We start from the raw sequence: 8,097 nt of genomic DNA, 5'->3' as shown, positions 1-8,097 counted from the left end.
AAGTAATTGATCAAATTAAATAACTGGAAATAAAATGTTAATTTCTAATACTTGGTTGAAAACTCTTTGCTGGCAATGACAGCCTGAAGTCTTGAACTCATGGACATTGCCAGAAGCTGGGTTTCCTCCTATTTAATGCTCTGACAGGCCTTTACTGCAGCGGCTTTCAGTTGCAGTTTGTTTGTGGGCGTTTCTGTATGAAGTTTAGTCTTCAACAAGTGAAATGCATGCTCAATTGGGTTAAGATCAGGTGACTGACTTGGCCATTCAAGAATTTTCCACTTGTTTGCTTTAATAAACTCCTGGGTTGCTTTGGCTGTATGTTTTGGGTCATTGTCCATCTATATCATGAAACACCACCCAATCAATTTGACTGCATTTAGCTGGATTTGAGCAGACAGTATGTCTCTGAACACCTCAGAATTCATTCAGCTGCTTCTGTCCTGTGTCACATCATCAATAAACACTAGTGTCCCAGTGCCACTGGCAGCCATGAACGCCCAAGCCATCACACTTCCTCCACCGTGTTTTACAGATGATGTGGTATGCTTTGGATAATGAGCTGTTCCACGCCTTCTCCATGCTTTTTTCTTGCCATCATTCTGGTAGAGGTTGATCTTGGTTTCATCTGTCCAAAGAATGTTTTTCCAGAACTCTGCTGGCTTTTTTAGATGTTCTTTAGCAAAGTCCAATCTAGCCTTTCTATTCTTGAGGCTTATGAGTGGCTTGTACCTTGCATGCAGTCTTCTCTTTATGGTAGACTTGGATATCGATACGCCTACCCCCTGGAGAGTGTTGTTCCCTTGGTTGGCTGTTGTGAAGGGGTTTCTCTTCACCATGGAAATGATTCTGTAATCATCCACCACTGTTGTCTACCGTGGACGTCCAGGTCTTTTTGCGTTGCTCATTTCACCAGTGCTTGCTTTCTTTCTCAGGATGTACCAAACTGTAGATTTTGCCACTCGTAATATTGTAGCAATTTCCCGGAAGGGTTTTTTCTGTTTTCGCAGCTTAAGGATGGCTTTTTTCACCTGCATGGAGAGCTCCGCTGACTGCATGTTGTCTGTTCACAGCAAAATCTTCCACATGCAAGCACCACACCTCAAATCAACTCCAGGCCTTTTATCTGCTTAATTGATAATAATGACATAACGACGGACTTGCCCACACCTGCCCATGAAATAGCCTTTGAGTCAATTGTCCAGTTACTTTTGAGCCCCTGAAATGCTTTAGTTGCCTCACATTTTTATGCAATCGTTTTGTTCAACCCACTGAATTAAAGCTGAAAGTCTGCACTTCAACTGCATCTGAGTTGTTTCATTTAAAATTCATTGTGGTAATGTACAGAACCAAAATTAGAAAAAATTTGTCTCTGTCCAAATATTTATGGACCTAACTGTACATGCATTAGGGTATCAGTAAAAAGAAACCTGTCATACACAACAGTGCCATGGATGTCTTGACAATAATCAACAGAGGCTGAAACATTTTGTACTGACTAATAAACAGCCTATGAAATGTCTCATTTTCTAATCGATTTGTACAAGATTTAGGTAATTATATCAACTTATGGTTTTAGTATTACAGAGTTGTAAAGGCATAATAATTTTGTTAAAAAAAAAACTCCTAAGTTAGTTATTTTTATAGTCCTGGGTTAATGATAGTTTTTTGTTTTTGCCCTAACACCAAAATGATGATTAAAAAAAGGCCAAATTATAGTGAGACAAGTTTACTGCCTTTTCAATCCCTAAGGTCTTTTCTTTTTTTATTTTCTAACACTATATACATTCTGCAACATGAAATTCTCACTACTAATGAAAGGAGACAAAGTCTGAAAGCTAATAGAACTCTTACAGTATGTACAAAACAGCATCCATGATTTAATACTTCAATGTCCATGCACACATTACTGACAGTGAGGACTATATCTCAGAAGATATCATCACAACACAACGGTTCTATGTTAAAAAATGCTAACTAAATAGCCACATTCATCAAAATAGTAATAAATGATGTCACACAAGTGTGCATAGGAGGAAGTTAAAGGGCCTGAAAGAGAGTAATTCCATGCCAGACCAGGGGGTGGCGGAGTGCACAAACTCTCTCAGTTCTCTGCAGACCTGATGTGGGAAATTCCGCCTGGCCCCAATGACATCACTTCCGTTTCCGGGGTTCAACGGTGTAACTTCCGGTTCTGGGGCTACTGATGATGTCACTTCCAGTCCTGGCCCCAATGACGCCACTTCCAGTTCTGGCCCTACTGATGATGCCACTTCCACCGTTCTCCCCTAAAGTCACCATCTTTGTGTTATCAAATCAGTTCTGTTGTGGACTCTAGACTGTACACATCTGTATATTGATAATATCCATTTTGCAGCCAAGAATAATATATGGGTAGCTGCCTCAACCTTTTTGTGGCTCTTTTGTTGTGCTTATGACAGTGCATAATCAAGTCAAATGTATTTAAAATGCTATTTCAAATACCATGAGATCCTGACATAGTGATCTAAGAGGTGATTAGATAGAATGAGGCTAAAAAACACAACAAATATGCATAATTTATTGAATTACTCCATTGAGGGGGTATAGCTACCAACAAGTTACCCAATTTCTACTCTCTCAGTGATACTGGAGACTAGTGAATTAGCGGAAGAGGATATGGCAAAAAAAAAAAAAACTTAAGTCCATTTATCAGTCCTACTATGTATAATAAAGTGAAGTGTAATTTTGCATCTCACATTAGGTCTTTTAAATGCTACATGTAATCTGAACATTGTTGTTGACCAAGATGATCATTTCAATGGAATCTTTGGAGTGTTTAGCAGATTAACACTCCATGCCATATGGCTTAAAAAGTCCTAGAATTGATCCAGAAACATAACATTAAATTCATACATTGGTTATAACCTAATCGTGAAATATATTTAACACACACAAAACAAAGAAATATTTGTTAAAATTAGATACAAAATGTGCTTTCTTTGATGGGTTGCTGGATTCTTCATTAGAGGTAGGGTGAGATGACCAGTCATCCTGAAGAGGCTTAGAGTAGAGCCACTGACCTTCCACATTGAAAGGAACCAATTGAGGTGGTTTGGGCATCTGATTTAAGTTACCTCCTGGACACCTCCCAGGCCAGATGACCTGGGAATGCCTTGGGATCCCACAATATGAGTCAGCAAGTGTGGCTGGTGAAATGCATATCGGCCTCACTACTAATACTGTTGCCCTCGTGACCTGGTTTCAGATAAGCGGTGGAAAAATTAATGAGTGAATCAATGACAGATACATTTCTAGAAATGCCTAAAAAATGGTTATGGCTTTTTTCTTTTCTTTTCTTTTTTTGGATAGAGATATAGTCTCAAAGTTTAACTGCAATACGTCATGGTCCAGCATTCTGGATTAACATCCCTAGCATTTGTAGGTTTCATTGATGCTCCAGCTCCCAACCCAAATATATGTGTATTATGGTAATGGACATTTGTGAATTTGCTCCATGTGAATGTGGATCTAAGTGTGTCCTGTTCAGTTCTGGTTCCTGTTTTCTACTAAGCTGCTGGTACAAGCTGTGGTGCCCCACAACCCTGAACCCTGAATTAAACAGGTTTGAGAATATTGTGTCATATTATGGGGCACTAACTTACACTTTAAAATAGTTTAAAGTGAATACCAGTGGGGAAATTAAAATGAAAGTTATAAACAGAACATTGTTGTAATGCTTTCAAGAGATATATATTCACTAAAATTTAAATTATTTTTTATCGATAATTCAGAACTTGCTTATAGTAAGCTCAGTTTTTTCTGTATAACTAGAGTTGAAAAATAACTCTCTGATACTGTGATATGTGAGTGTGGATTTGTTTAATATACTTATAATTATTAAATATGCAAATAATGTATATTTGAACAAAAAAATGTGTAAGATTTGCTAACTCAGACTACATCTTTACAGGCAGCTGTGACAATGTAAGGACTTTAAAAATGAACCTGAAGGAAGGTTAGTGATTTGAGCAGGTGCACCAAGTTACTCATATAATCTGGAGAGTCCTAAAGCAAAAAGTGCTAAACAATGACTCAAAATGCCCACTACAGGAGGAAACTGTCAACCTCAGCTAGTCAAACAAAAGAGCAATGAAGAATCATATGAATAAAAGATTTATTTTGACAAAAATGCTCTGTGGTACAGAGCACAAAAGGCACAGTTAGTGATGCCAGAAAAGGCAAATGGCAATCCAAGGAAAACAAATCCTAATCACAGATCCAGAATACAAAGTCACAAACAGAGCATTAGGTGAAAAATCCAGTAAATCACAAATAATCTAAAAGCAGTAAACACCAGAGAACTCACCGCCACCCCTCGAGTGAATTCAATGAACCACAAGGGAAACCCTGGCTTAAAAACACAACACACTGTTCCAATTTGACAGAAGAAGGCTAAAGTATGTAATGGTCAGAAGTGCATGCAAATAGCTCACTGAATGTGCTAAACTGACAGAAAAACCTAATCCATATACAGTATATAGTATTGGTCAGCTGGAAATATTTACAGCTACTTTTAGAATGAGTGTATATCATCCTCTCACAGCCTAATTGAGACTGAGGTCTTTTTGAAGAGATGGAAGTCATCTCTTCAGGTCTGTGTCTGAGACAAATGCCTCTGAATTTTCAGAAGACGTCAACTATCTTTAAAGTGTACAGCAATCTTCTGACGGCCCCTGTGACCTCCTGCTGACTGCTGGGAATTGAAGTCCTCTCAATTGTACTGCCACTGGTTCATCCATATAATGTATATATAGTTCTTTTTTTTCATTGAACAATAAAATACAGTAACAATGCACTTTAAGAGCCTAATACAATTTATTATTTCACTTTCCCATTTTTATGTATCCCAGGGAACACTTCCAAAACTAATGCAGCCTGGGGACAGTACACGGCTGTCATGCACTGTTCCCATCTTGAATGTTTTTGGTATCACTGTATCAGCAATTCAGCAATCGCTGTTACACTTGCTATCATCACAAAGATTAATGATAATATCCTATACAGGCAAGAGCTAATGCCTGCAGTGGGTTTAAATTTTTTCATTTACTAAAAAGATAAGTTCTTTTCAACTACTATTTGAGATTACTTATATATTTTCAAAATTTATTAAGAAAACTCTGTTCTGTACTACACTGAATTAACTGAATAATCTAAACCATTGCTTACCTTTTGGATATTTCAGTATTTTTGAAGGATTACTTCGCATTGATTTTTTTTCTTTTGCTGTCTAGATGGTTAGGGGAAGAGGTGAGTCCTTAAAATCAATAACATTAGAAAATAAATTTCTTTTGTTCTTAAGTGATTCAGATACAGTATAGAAAAGGAAATAAAAACCTGTTTTCCTATAATGTTTTGTTGTTGTAGAGCGCTCTCCGCAGAAGGTGCACTTCTAATTACTTGGATGAAGTCTAACAGGCAAAGCTGACTAAAATATGTCATCCTCCACAATTTGTCCTGGGTGGTGAATGCTAAAAACATTTAAATGTAGCTGATGCCTAAATTGTTGATGCAAGGTGATCCATTGTAATTTTAGATCATTTAACATTCTAGACTTCAGCGTTCCAAGGTATTGGTAGATGACAGTGTTAGTAGTGAACCTAGATATAAATTAATCTCTCCTCCTGAAGCCATCCTGTGAAGGGGAATCAATGGCTGCATCCTGTAAGGAAGTGGGAGACACAGTGGTTGTCATAGTACTAATGTGTGTAGGCCAGAAGGAGATTCATTAGGCATTGGAGTATCAAGCAAACAAAAGACCCCACCACCAGTCAATACAAATCCTGTACAGGAAAGAACAATACTATTATGCCATTTCTTAGCTTTCCTTTCTAGCATGTTTTATTTAATATATTTTTTATTTTTGAACAGGATTTTTATTCTATTTGATATGGTTATGTAGAAAGCAAATATTCTTTCTCAAATTGTCACCTTTGCAATCATTAAAACTACAAAATGTATACACACAGCAACGGGAATATTTGTGTCTATATTGATTATGCTGCTTTCAATTCACAAGCAGAAATATCTAACATTTAAACAACTATCTTATCTGTCAGTTGTACTGAAAAAACTGCAGGATGTCAAATATTTATCCAGGCTAGGGTGTGAATTCTACTCTGATAACACATGCTCCAAGTTTATTATTTTAAGGATTCTGAAAATCAGGAGGAGAGCATGGTGACACAGTTTTCTGCACCCCTACTTCCTAAAACCAAAATGTGCCTGGCAGTCAGATGATTGTCTACGTGAAGTTTGCACACTTGCCTCTGGTGCCCCATCCAGCGTTAGTTTCTGCCTTGTGCCATGCTTCTGGGATAACCTCTCATGACCTTGAACTGGTTAAGCAGTTGAGTTCTGGGCATTGCCCATTCTGTTAGGTTTAGTGGCACACCATGCCTGTAAGGCAGCAGATTTATCAGACCTCCAGCTGCACAAAACCCCCACTTGCATTCCAAACTAAGTGACTGAACTCCTCATAATAGGATTTGCCTGTCGTTCATCTGATAACAAAAGTATAAATCAGAGGTGACCTGACATCTTTGCCAAGGCCCTCTCTCTGGAACAAGAGCATGAAAATAGACTCCAGGCAGGACAAAGACCTATAATTCAAAAGATGACAAGTAGGATGGACAGAATAAGTTTCCTAATAGAAGGCACTGATTTTGTAACTGGAAGTGACTTTAATCCAATCAGGAGACGTTTCAGCCTACTTTTAAAACCACATCTATCAAAAGGAAGCAGAAAGAGAAGCAGACAATGGGAAGAAGCAAATGGGAATTGAACACTCTCACTGAAATTCTCTGGAGAACCTTAGAGAATTCTGGGACTCTTCTCAGGGGCACTCTCTGCACATTCTAGAAAAATGACTTTCTAAAATCCTCATTCAAGCTGAAAAGCTGTAAGCTGCCCTCTTTATGAGGAGCTAAAAAGGGTGACATTCTCTTTTCTTTGTCGAGCAGAATAACCTGCCTATTACAAGACACTGATTTTTTAACTGGAAGTGATTTAAATTCAATCATGTGAAGTTTCATTCCTCCTTTAAAACTACATGCATCACATCTCTCAAGAGGAAGCAGAAAGAGAAGCAGAGAATGGGGCAAAGCAAACAGAAGCTTGGAGAATTGGGAACTGAACACTCTCATTGACATTCTCTAGGGAATCCTAGAGAATTATGGGACTCTTCCCAGGGGCACTCTTTGCACATTCTCCAAAACTGACTTTCTAAAATCCTCCAACTAAAAAGCTGTAAGCTGAAAAGGTGAAATTCACTTCTCTCTCTCCCCAGTCTGTCAAACTAAAGGTGTGTGCCAGTAGTCTGACAAGGCAGAGGAGCCATTACTTCTAGAAGGGAACTTCAGCATTTAAACTCTTGGGTTAGAATGAGAAATGCCCTTTCTCTATGAAATGGCAAAGGGACATCAGAAGGCAAGCTGAGGAAACAACAACACAGCACTAACTAGGACAAAGAGAAAGAGTGCACTGGCACACATGAAGAATCTTCTACTTGAACCTGGAGCAACAACAAAACAACACCTCCACACAACATTAGGTAATATCTTTAAAGACCTGGCATCATAAAACTATTTGTGCCAAGAAAAAGTAGAACTCTAAATACCCGTAAACAGCCAGCCTATATGTTAGATGTTTGTCTGTCTGGTCTGTCTGCATCTAGTCTTTTATACTATATATATATATACAATTATTATACATCTATAATCCTTGTGTTTATTAATAAATCATATTATTTTGTTCCTTAAAATGAGTGTGCTTCAGTTATCTTGATGTAGGTCTAAAGGCCAATGACTCCATCCTACAACATAAAAAGGTAAGATAAATAAAGTAGGAGCCTTGCCGAATTACTTAAGCAAATTACCAGTATTACTAAAGGCAAAACTGATAATTAATTAACCAACTTAAAATTCACTCTATTGCTACATTTAAATTGACTGTCTCTGGGTGGGCAAGTTAAAATTTCTTTTCTGCTGTTCACATGGGTTTCATCTGGCTGCTCTGGTATTCTCTGACAGTACAGAGATAGTGTAAAATAATTTAATG

This window comes from Polypterus senegalus, chromosome 15, assembly GCF_016835505.1.
Source record: "Polypterus senegalus isolate Bchr_013 chromosome 15, ASM1683550v1, whole genome shotgun sequence".
Lineage (NCBI taxonomy): Eukaryota > Metazoa > Chordata > Cladistia > Polypteriformes > Polypteridae > Polypterus > Polypterus senegalus.
Note: the sequence above shows the minus strand (reverse complement) of the source record.